At 39.1% G+C, this 13,047-nt stretch overlaps 1 long non-coding RNA gene across 2 annotated transcripts; it reads right to left on the bottom strand.

Moving 5' to 3' along the window:
- Positions 1-1,163: 1,163 nt before the first annotated feature.
- LOC311050465 lies at positions 1,164-4,400 on the bottom strand. Of its 2 annotated transcripts, none has more exons than XR_014601311.1 (6): positions 4,310-4,400; positions 2,752-2,845; positions 2,386-2,454; positions 2,080-2,232; positions 1,841-1,974; positions 1,164-1,349 (listed from the first exon to the last, which is right to left on the bottom strand). It is a non-coding gene; the product is annotated as an uncharacterized lncRNA (long non-coding RNA). The 2 variants fall into 2 exon arrangements; XR_014601312.1 differs by having other exon boundaries at positions 2,132-2,232.
- Positions 4,401-13,047: the final 8,647 nt, after the last annotated feature.

The following is a 13,047-nucleotide window of genomic DNA, read 5'->3' as shown; positions in this document are numbered from 1 at the left end:
GATTCAAAAAGTCAATTGTAGAACCCCCAAATCCGAATTCCGACCCAGTGGCCTAAAAAATAACCCCTATACCTACCTGACGAAGTTTCTAGGCTTACTTCAACAAACATAAATACAATGTGAATCGAACCTTCCCTCTACCATGGTATTAACAGTGAGAAGAATACAATTAAGCACTTACTAGACTGTACCTGCCCTGGATCGACTCTAGCTCTAAGTATATAGTTAGAGACTCCAGTAGCAACGTGTACAAAACGGAACACGAATGAACACAAACGAACTGATGAGGCTCGAGCTCCTGTACGCTTCTAGGCGCGCTATCACCAGACTGCCGTTTATGGGAGTCTGCTCTGGACTGACAGTGGCCATAAGAACACAGACACTTAGTCGGGGATCCAGTCACCGAAAATTTGAGAGGACCTGTGATGTCATGCTATACTTTTTTTTGGTTTTTTTTCTATTCATTTGGTCATTAAGGTCCACAGAATGAGAGGCCTGCTCTGCCGGAAACATAGCGAAAAAAAGTTATGGCCATTTTTGTATAATGAAGCCTTTATTTTTTTGCCCATTTTCCCATTTTAGTAAAAAAAATAGGTTTATTTTCTTAAAGTGATCAGTAGGTTGTGTAGGCTGTCAATAAATGATTCCTAGATACACAGAACACATATGTGAACAACACCAAGTCCAAAAATACACTCACAAAGCCTTTCCAAATGATTTATAGCCATTTTTGGTACCAAACCCACACGGAAAGAAAATATATGAACCTATATTGCCACATATATGTTCAACATATATGCCAAATATATGAAATTGGCCCCCTACATATATGTCTCTCAACATATATGCACATATATATCCATATATGCACATATATGTGCATATATATGAATGCTGCATATATGCCCATATATGTACATATATATGCACATATATGTGCATATATATGAATGCTGCATATATGCCCATATATGTAGGGGGCCAATTTCATATATGCATTATATATTATATATGCTAAATATAGGTAATATATGTTTATTTACACATATATGTTAAATATAGGTCATATATGTTTATTTACACATATGCAGTATGTTAAGGATATGTATACCTACATAAATACAAATATGCATACCTACATTAATTAAATAAAACACAATATCTAGAAGTTATTAAACATTTATTCAAAATCTCAATTAAACATAATCACAACAGAAAATAATTGGTTGATCTTAGACAGGAATAATCATTTCAATTATCTGCCTTTCGGCGATGCCTGAGCAACTTGCTGTTGATGGCTTGACCCAGCTGGCCTTTAGTTGCGTGCGGTCACTTCTTCATTGTTGCCTCTGCAAAGAGACCAAAAGGACATGAGACAACAGTGGGAAAATGCCTCGAGTCTATCTTCTAAAGACTCCAAGTATATAAGTTTTGCTACACCACTTGATTTAGTGTACATGAGTTTCCTTGTGAGTTTATCGGCTGATAGCCCAAAGCCTTTATTCAAACAGTATCTATTTTATTAGTTTATTCGTTTTTTTTCATAAACATGCAATTATTTTGAATTGTCTGAAAAGTGAGTGCATTTATGAGTCCAAGACACCTTCTATATTTACAATTATTGGTTAGAATTGTGTAATAATAATAAGCATAATAATAATAATAATAATAATAATAATAATAATAATAATAATAGAATTATGTAAGTTTGTCTTGTTGAATGATCTCATGGTATGTTTGACATCTAAAAAACTAAATAAATGATAAAACTCTACTAAAATATGACCTAAGACGGCAAAGCAATATGCAAAATACGATAGGGGTATCGCAACTGGCTCACCTTTACAGGTACTCGCCCCTGCGCCATCTGTGAGCCAGTGGCATCGCTCTCTCCATCTCTCCTTCCCTCAAGGCACTTTTCTGGCTGAGCAGCTTTGTCGTTTTGGTGCCAATGGGTTGATCCCAACGAAACATCTGAAATCAAAAATCACATATGGAAAAGGTGCACTCACAGCTGCTCTACAAGAGAGCAAAATTTTCGAGTTACATATGATGGTTCTACTTCAAGCAGAAAGTTACCTTTGAATGAATTCGGGCGTGCTCCTGTGCACCAGAGTGAAGTTGTAATAACTGGAAAAGCTGCCAGTCCAGCCAGGAAGTTGATCTGTGGAGCCACACCGACCGGACCCTCCTCAATGCTCAGCATCCATTTTGTAGCTGTGAGAACTTCACCTTAACATAATTAGACATATATGGTTTGCATGTTAACAGTGTTCGTCTGTTGCTTTCCACATAACAATAGATTGTTAAACTAAAACATGACCTCCATATAGTCTCCGTATTTGCAATGCTTTAAAACAGATTAGAAAAAACAGTTTACACTACCTAAGACAATTAGACGAGTCGGGAAGCTTCATTATCCTTTCAACAACTGCTGCTGTCACCATGCAACACCTAAAGGACAGAAAAACAAATAAAAAATGTAGTCATTGACCCCAGATCAACAGTTTAGGGTAACAGCTTCAACTTGGGCATAACACAAGTTTACAGGTGTAAAAGGGTGGCATAATGTTTTGTACAGGCTACCCATTAATTTTATTTGCATACATAGTATTAAGAATTATAGGAGGAACATGTCAAACAACAAAAAAGAAAAGTATCAAACGAAAGTAAAAGGTATCCAAAAATGTAATAAAAGACATCCTCAGACTCTATTGAAAGACGTCACGTAGCAGCAGATGTTTTTTTCACCTGAAAATCGTCTTCGCACTTCTTCTTGTCGTGTCCAGTCTTTGCACTGGTTTTAAGTGCTCACTAGCTGCCAGCCAGGTGTTTCTTTCAGCATCTGTGATAGTAGAAATAGACATAGATATTATTTGTGCGTCAGTAATTTAAAATGTAATGTTAACTCATCAGATTGCTCATAATTTGCGCCACCCTTCTCATAATTCATTCAGTTCTTCTGATGAATTTGGCAAAGTGTTTCGCAGAACTGATTAATGATTAATGTTGTACAAATCAGTGGTTCTCAAACATGTTCATGTCAAGGACCCCCTAATTATTAGCCTATGTACTTGGCTAGACTCAAGATTTGAATTACAAAAGTGTTTCAGAAATATTCCACACAGTTTGTTTACAGTGTTTTTTCGTTTTTTAATAGCTGATCTACAAGCTCACAACACATCACCATGCGCTGCACTGTGAGCTTGTACATCTGCTATTTTCAAATAGGCAATTTATAGGGTTTAAGTGGTTAAACTGATTTTGATGCTATATAACCTCATTTACCTGGGGACCACCTGGAAACCCCCCAATGACCCCTGGGGGTCCCTGGAGCCCACTTTGAGAACTGAACACTGATAAACATTACCTGCTTTTGTTAGCTAGCTGTGTGCAAAACAAAACTAAGTATTTTTTGTACTTTGTACTGTAGGTTTCAAACAAAATTCATAGATATGATAATAATAATTAATTACAGTCAAAATAAATGAGTCCAACATCAGCTTGTGTTGTGGACTGATTTATACCTGATAAACACTGACATGCACCACATGGAAATTAATATGCTAATGTCATGTCTAAGACTGTGTTACACGCCCCAAAAACCTTATCTACAAGCTCACAATGTGTCGCTGTGAGCTTGTAGATCAGTGATTTTTGGGCGTGCAACAGTGTCTTACGACGAAACATAATTTAAGCTAGAACTGAGCGAATCACTGTATCATGACAGTCATGAGGAAACTTCAACCTGTTTTTTGCTATTTCTCCATTTACGGCCCTACATCTACATAAACGTTCATATTTCAAATATAAAGTGCTTACCTCATTGCCACGGATGTTACAATTCACTTCGGGTGGGTGTAAGTATCCGTATATTCCAGATTGTTCATAAAAAAGCATTTTAATCCGATCGGTGGCCATTGTGTCATAGACTTACAATGTATCAGAGTGCAGTACACCTCCCAACCGATAGGGTCACGTAGTTGAACGCATAAGGAAATACGGAGAAAATGGCCACCGATCAAATTAAAATGCTTTTTATTGAACAATACAGACAATACGGGTATTTCTGAGTGCCCGAGTAGACTTGTAACATCCATGGCCATAGAGTAAGCACTTTATATTTAAAATCTGAACGTTTATGTAGATGTACAGGTTCTAAATGGAGAACGTGCAAAACACAGGATTAAGTTCAGCCATGACACTCGTGACGGACGAGCGTCGTGTGATACATGGCTAATAAAAACTGCACGTTTACGATACTAACAAGTTGGATAACATTTTAATTCCATAAACTAATTCAACTTACCTGTTATCTAGTAGAGTAGAAGCATGGAATCAAGCTGTTTGTAAATAAATGTTCGCTCAGCCGAGACGGAGTCGACAGACGTTAGTTTCACTTTCTCCGCCTCTGTTCAAATTCTAATAAGCTCCGCCCTTAGCTGCGTGACGTAATGTCGCACTGTAGGTGTCACAGTGGTTCTCAACCTGTGGGTCGGGACCCCCAGGGGGATCCCCACATGATTGGGGGGGGGGGGGGGTCCCCAGATGACAGTGAAGTGACAATTTAAGTAACCATTTTAATACCTTAAAAAAATAAAAAAAATAATACAAATAAAATAATTACTGCATCAAAAGTAATCAACAAACTATACTAAAAAACTGGTCAAATGTTGGCCAAATTGCTAAATAATATAAGAAAGAGGCAAAATAGCCCATCAAGGCGTTGTGAGCTTGTTGATCGGCTATTTTCAAAATATTGATCTGTGGAACTGAGTCAATTAAAACTAAATGCCTCAACTCCTACATTACAAGTACATATTAGGGTTGGGGTCCCCAGTTCAAATATGATTATTTTGGGGGGTTGTGGCCTGAAAAGGTTGAGAACCACTGCTGTAAGTAACAGGATAGGTGGGCACTGCATGGGATATCTGCACACCTCAATGTAAAATTGGCTATTTTGTCCAAAATGTAAAATAAAGTATACATGATTAGAACGTTCTTAAACATTCGACAATTAAGGTCTAATATTTTTTATAATTGCTACAAATTGCTACAAAACCTGTATAGCAGTCATTTTGGGGTATAAACAAGAAGTTGAAGGATAAAACTACTAATGATGATAATAACTGATAATGATGATGATGTTCACATCATGTAAAACATTTTAAATTGTTGCGCCTCTAGAAGGCAGTGGAAAACAGAAAGGTCTTTAGTTGTGTTTTAAAATAAGAGTGGCAGCATGCAGACCTAATTAAACAATATTGTCTTTATATTATATCTTCCACAATCCACAAACCAAAATCTACATTGGATGGAAATACGTACAATAATGAATACATTTCCTTATATAACTTTGGACTGATATGCACATATTACCTTGCAAATAAAAAAGGGAGCTATGAGCTATATATATAGGCATTATGTATGACATATATGCAAAAAGTCAAATACATATTAGCTATATATGTAGGCATATATGTAGGCATTTATGACATATATGCAAATATATGAGCCTGATTGTGGCATATATGTGAACATATATGAGCTACATATAAGACATATATTCCCTATATATCAACATATATGCGCATATATGAACCTGATTGTGGCATATATGTTAACATATATGAGCTATATATGAGACATATATTCCCTATATATCAACATATATGCACATATATGAACCTGAATATGACATATATGCAGCATATATTCTGCATATACCTGCCATATATTGGCATATATGTTCATATATTTCCTTTCCGTGTGGGAAAATACACCCGTTTTTTTGCATTTTCCCCAATACTTTCATCTTTACTTCAATAGTAATCAACTTTTCCATGGGTTATGACATCTGCCAATGTCTCATTCTTTTCATCAATCTTTATAGTCATTCCACAAAACAATTTATTAAAATCAACCCTAAAATATAGCTGCAAGCAGCAATGAGCGGTTTCGAGAATAATGGCAGACTGGCAGACTGGCAGACTGTGACAGAGTGGCAGACTGGCAGACTGTGACAGAGTGGCAGACTGGCAGACTGTGACAGAGTGGCAGACTGGCAGACTGGCAGACTGTGACAGACTGTGGCAGACTGGCAGACAGACAGACTGTGGCAGACTGGCAGACAGACAGACAGTGACAGAGTGGCAGACTGGCAGACTGTGACAGACTGGCAGACTGGCAGACTGTGACAGAGTGGCAGACTGTGACAGAGTGGCAGACTGGCAGACTGGCAGACTGGCAGACTGTGACAGAGTGGCAGACTGGCAGACTGTGACAGAGTGGCAGACTGGCCGACTGGCAGACTGTGACAGAGTGGCAGACTGGCAGACTGGCAGACTGGCAGACTGTGACAGACTGGCAGACTGGCAGACTGTGACAGAGTGGCAGACTGGCAGACTGTGGCAGACTGGCAGACTGTGACAGAGTGGCAGACTGGCAGACTGTGGCAGACTGGCAGACTGTGACAGAGTGGCAGACTGGCAGACTGTGACAGAGTGGCAGACTGGCAGACTGTGACAGAGTGGCAGATTGGCAGACAGACAGTGACAGAGTGAGAGAGAGGCAGACAGACAGACAGGCTACCAGGAGTATGTTTGTAACAAAGTAAGAATTCCAAATAATGATCACCTCAATGCATTGTTGGGTACAGGGATCAAACCAGCGACCTATGGATTCACAGGCTGCCTCTCTTCTTATTGAACTAGAAATGTAGCCTCCCTGATGGTGTCTGTTGATATCTATAGGTTTTTCAGTCCGTTATGAACCAAGCCTCTGTTTTGCTAACTACTCTAGATTACTGGTTGACAAATATTTAGCAATAAAGTTTTGTTTTGTGTTCTTGGAATGGAAAGTAGTGAAAATAGTTGATCTACAAGCTGACAATGTGTTGCTATCTGAAAAGTTGTGAGATGGTAGAATGTCCCTGTCCAAATTGTGCTTAGTGATAGTACGTTTTTTGTTATTTATTTTTTTCCATTATAAAATTACAAATGTCCACCCTGGACGATGTATTTTCGTTTTGCTATAAATATTATTTATACCAGTATATCAGTTTTACATTATTTTGTTCTTATTATCTTAATGTTTGTATTAAATAACAAAGTATCTTTGACAACTCTCTCATTGATTGTGTCTATTGAAATGTTAAGCTCCACTTACTGTATATGCCTGATAACATGCAATAGCACTGTGAAGTGAATTACAACTTGACTTCAAAAAGAAAGTAATCTACTCAGTGTCTGGTCTGGTCTTTCCCAATTCAATAAATTCAACTGTTTGAGAATAGACTTAATTAGCTGAAATTGACCATAAAAGGTAATGGCTAATGGTTTAAAAATGAAATTATTCTAGTGTGGCCTTCCAAAGGCTACTTTACTGAGTATTTTAATAAAATAGAAATTGTGTAGATATGATAGTATAGATACAATACCTTCTGTACTAGAATAGACATCAAGTTCAGGGGAAATAAACACTCATGTCATTTAAATTGACATGGAAAAATGATTATATACTATAGGCTTTATTCATTCTAAAGCTGTGTATTACTCAAGCCTGTTACACACAGTACACCACAGTAAAATGTGCTCGTCTTTGTTATCAATGACGTTCATCAGTGTTACACCAAGTTAAATATAAATCACCAGAGAGAGAATTGTAACAACTATAGAGAGACCGGGAACATTTTCTGAAATCATGTCTCTAATGCACTCAGCACAATACTTGAGTAGGCATACATTGAAAATAACTACTCTCGAAAAAGCATTTCATTTTATCTTTATAAAATCTACATGCATACGGTCATGTTTTGTGCAATGCAATTTAAATGAAACCTGCATGAGGTGAGGCTTGAACAGGGGACTTTGAGTACCAAAGTACTCAAATTTTCAGAAAATAGAAGATCTACAATCTCTTAGCGCGTCACATTGTAGATCGGCTGTATGTGGTTACTGTAGGTGTATTAATAATTACATCTGCAAAGGAACAAGTAACTAAAGCTGTCATATGCTGTAATTGTAGTAGAGTAGAAGTAACAAAAATGGAAAGTAAAGTAAAAGTACCTCAAAACTGTACTGTGCATTGGTCATGACAAAGGCAACACTGCATATGAGTAGTCTGGTTCCCTGGTGTATAGAGCATTGTTAGAGGTATAGACTCATTTGTTTGTTAATGTTGCTACCCTTTAAATGGCCATGGCCAATAGTGTGGCATTGGGCGCTTAAAGTTAAATATTTGAAAAAATAAACATAATTTCAAATAAAAAGCCACCAGGCCACTAATGAGTTGTGAGTGAAGACAGGTGTGATTGGTGATGAGTGAGAAGGGTGGATCCAATCCATGGGAATCCTACTATAATTCTAGTAACCTCTGTGCGTTTGTAGTGGTGAAGACACCCGGTTCTCCTCACTGGCTGGACCAATTGCTCTGATTTTGCACACAGCCATTGACCATTACCATCTGAACTTAACTGTGAAGCCCGTTTTTCAATTTCATCAAATCTCAGCTTCTTATTAGCGTTTTTGTGTCAAACACTGTCGCCATGGTTACGGGGCTGCCCAGCTATGGGACGAACTGCCTCCCGGGTTGCCAGATCATGTGCGCATATCCCCCCACGCATGCGTCGACCGGGTATGGTCTAGTAAGGATAATTCCTTTAACAATTCATGTTCATGAAAGTCCTTACAGTCTTGCTTCCAATGAGGGCCTGTGAGCAATTAGGGGTTAAGAGTCTTGCTCAGGGACAAATTTCATCGACACATTTGCTGGCCTGGCTTGGAATCGTACCTGGGGTAACCAAGGCCTCTGGCTCCCTAGATAGGCTCACTAACCACTCAGCTATGGCCACACCTAAATAGGAGGAAGGTTGCTGACTAGATAGCTCTTTTCTATACCCACCCTGACTAACCTTAACCTCAGTAAAACAACGACCTAACCTCAAGAAACACTATTTGTAAAATAAAGAATTCCAAATAATGATCATTTTAACACATTGTTGGGGACAGGGATCAAACCAGCGACCTATGGATTCACAGGCTGCCTCTCTTGTCATTGAGCTAGAGATATGGCCTCCCTGATGGTGTCTGTTGATATCTATAGGTTTTTCCGTCTGTTATGGACCAAGCCTCTGTTTCGCTAACTACTGTAAATCACTGGTTCACAAAACATTTACCAATAAAGTTTTTTTTTGTGTGAAAATAGTCAATCTACAAGCTCACAACGTGTAAGTTATCATACAGCATGGGTTGCTTATTATATACATACAAGCTCATAATGCGTCACATTGTAGATCGGCTGTATGTGGTTACTGTAGGTGTTGTATTAATAATTACATCCGCAAAGTAACAAGTAACTAAAGCTGTCATCTGCTGTAATTGTAGTAGAGTAGAGTAGTAAAGTAAAAGTGCCTAAGAATTGTACTGTGCATGTGACAGGTGTGATTGGTGATGAGTGGATCCAATTCATGGGAATAGGGGGAATTACAAATGATGATCACCTCAACGCATTGTTGGGGACAGGGATCGAACCAGCAACCTACGGATTCACAGGCTGCCTCTCTTCTCATTGAGCTAGAGATATGGCCTCCCTGATGGTGTCTGTTGATATCTATAGGTTTTTCCGTCCATTATGAACCAAGCCTCTGTTTCGCTAACTACTGTAGATCACTGGTTCACAAAACATTTACCAATAAAGTTTTTTTTTTTGTCTCCTCGGAATGGAAACTAGTGAAAATAGTCGACCTACAAGCTCACAACGCGTTGCTATCTGAAAAGTTGTGAGATTGTAGATCGGCTATTTTCACAAGAAAGTATGTCATACATAAAATACAACTACTCTCAAAAAAGCATTTCATGTTATTGTTTAAAAATTGCACATGTCTGAATTAACAGGCTCATGTTTTGTATAATGCAATTTAAATGTAAACTGTAATCAGTGGGATTTGAACCAGGGACCTTTGGCACATGAGGCTCACACTCTACTGGTGGAGCTATTGAATCGACAGCATTTGATAGTGAGAAAGGAGAATCCAACAACACAAAACAAAAGGGCAAATGAATTACGTCATACATTGAAAATAACTACTTTCAAGTATGCATTTCTCGTTATCTTTAACAATTGCACATGGATTGATACAGTCATGTTGTGTGCAATGCAATTGAGTTGAGGTCTGCATGAGATGATATTTGAACTGGCGACCCTGTGGTATCAAGGCAGATGATTAAGCCATTGGGCCAACAGACCCGAACTGATGAAAAGGGAGTTCACACACATGACACAGTTTCACGCAAATTGCTCAGAAATTCTGGTTTTAAATGTTTTTCAAACTGCTCAAAATTGCAGACAATCTAAGGGCGGAGCTTACTGGTCAAAGTGATAGATATGTTCCTCATTGATACAGTCATGTTGTGTGCAATGCAATTATAATGAAGTCTACCTGAGGTGGGATTCGAACCAGCAACCCTGTGGTTTCTAGGCTGATGATTAAGCTATCAAGCTATTGAACCTACACACCTGAACTAGTGAAAAGGAAGTTCACACACATGACACAGTTTCACGCAAATTGCTCAGAAATCCTGGATTTAAATGTTTTTCAAACTGCTCAAAATTGCAGACAATCTAAGGGCAGAGCTTACTGGTCAAATTGATACATGTGTTCCTCATGAGTCAAGGCACATGTGTAAGCAGGTTTAACGGCTGTCGGCCAAACGAGGCATGACTTTTGCCTGTTTAAAGTTTGCATTTTCAAAAAATTGCTATAGCGCCCCCCTTTGACCAATTGGAGTAAGATTGGATTCAGTGATACTTGGAATGACCTTCTACAATATTGCAAAGTGTCAAACAAATGCGAGTCTGCATGTATGTTTTAGGGGCAGATGAATAATTGTCATAAAACTGCAATTTTCATTGGCTTATAAAAGCTTAACGTTTTCACTTATGGAAAATCCGCTTGCTTAGTTCTGTCGGCATTGGTCCAAAGTTCATGTGTAGACAGTTTCGTACAGATTGCTCAAAAATCCCAGGAGGAGTTAGATTTTTACTGCTTTTCATAGAATTCAAAATGGTGGGATATCTAAAGGTCAGAGGTCAAAAGTCAGAGTGTGAAAGTTGTTAGGCATGAGGAGACGCATGTGTGCATCGAAGTTTCATGGCTGTGGGTCAAACAGGGCATGAGTTGTACCTGTTCAAAGTTGGCATATTTCAATTGAGTGCTACAGCACCACCCTTTGGCCAATGTTTGTGAGTTTCGGGTTTTCGCCGTTTGGCATAGCCCTCTACCATATTGCCGAATTTCATAAAAAGTGACCACGCGGTTAGGCCAGAACTGGCAAAACCGGCGGAAGAATAATGAACTCTTACAGATGTAATAAGGCTTCGAGCCTATTGGCCTCGAAACCTTAATTAAAGGAACTGTGGTGACTTTATTACGCTCAAAATTCCCAGAGCCTTTTTTTTCTTGAAAACACCTGTACCCCACAAAAGAAACGTGTAACACAACAAATTCAAAACACAAGTCTTTTTTTATTATAAAATAAACAGATGTGCACAGCTGATTCTTTATGTTAGTTGAAAAATCACACCTAGTGTGAAGTGAGCTGTGCTATTTATGAATACCAATATATATTGTCTGTTGTGATGTCATAGTGATGAAATTGATGTCATAGTGATGAAATTGCTATCCTTGATCTTGATTGGCGTACATACATGCTAAACGTCCCATGACAGCTCAAAAAAGGTAATTAAACATTGGCTAAATAAAATAAAGATTATGACATGTCTAATATCACGAAAATGAAAATGATCAGGAAAATGAAAACAACTAACTAATCAACTCACTCACTGTCACTGTCTTCGAGTGTGAGTTCAACTCGTGAACATTTTTGGGGGTCCCCAGTGCAGAGACAGGCAATGACACACTTGACACCAGCTCTTGCACAGGAGCATCCTCTGGCACACTTGCTTTTCTTGCAGTGGCAATATTTGGTGCGCTTGTATTGTGCAGGTTTTGCATCCTTCAGCATCATTGACAAGCTCTCTGCCAAAGTTGGTTGCCACAGGGTAGGTTGGCTGAGACATGTGTGCCCTCTTACATACAACCAACTGATGCAGGGCTCTGAGAAGGTGTAATTGGAAGGCATCTTCAGTAGGTGGAAGGCAACGCATGTCTCCTTTGATGTTGCCAAAAAGATGGGCTCGCAGTGCATCCAAGTTACCACTGAAGTCACTCCTCTCATACAGTGAAGCCATGTATCGTCTAGCCGCTGTCACGACATCTTGTGTAAAATCCAGACTTTCCCCAGAGTCACCGTATTGGCAGAGAGGCAGAAGGTCTTTCAGGTGATCAACGGCAGCTTTGTAGGCACGTCTTTTTCCTCTTCTGTAAAGATAGCTCACTGTGTCACATCCAGTCAGTATGTAGGTGCTGAGGAGTATGGATGAAAGATCGGAAGCTTCAACATCATACTTCACTGCCAGGGTATCCACAATTGCATGAGCAGGTAGGTAGATATCCATCTTCTTTACCCATAGCTCCTGTAGGCCATCCATGTGTGTGATGTAATATATGCTACATCATGATCACATCTGTGTCAGTAGCCACAACTACAGCCCGTTCGTGGTGCAGATGTTCTACTGAGTATGCAATGTGGGCAAACATCCTGGTATCTGCCTCCTCATGCTTCTCACAGGACGGTTCTGGAAGCTCAACCTGACAATCTGCTGATAACAGAACAGTGCGACTAGGATCACGGAAAAGTCCACCCAGAATAAGTGTGCATCCAGCAGGAAGTGATTTGTGCTGAGCAGCCCATGCTTCTCCCATATAGTTCAACAGGTTTGCTTTATTCAGTGGATTTTGAACAAAGCCTTTCCATTCAGGTAAGGCAAGAGTGTCATGTGGCTTGTACTCCTTCATCTTGCTGGGGCAAGTCTTCATTCTCTTCTCTCGTTCCTCGCCTTTCAGACTTTCAGCTGGAGAGACATCATATCGATCACCAACAAAGTAGATGCAGTCACAGTTGTCTGGGCTACCACTAAGGAGCTGCT

Source organism: Gymnoscopelus microlampas, assembly GCF_963454915.1.
Source record: "Gymnoscopelus microlampas genome assembly, chromosome: 8".
Taxonomy (NCBI): Eukaryota; Metazoa; Chordata; class Actinopteri; order Myctophiformes; family Myctophidae; genus Gymnoscopelus; species Gymnoscopelus microlampas.
This window is presented reverse-complemented; position numbering and strand designations above follow the sequence as displayed.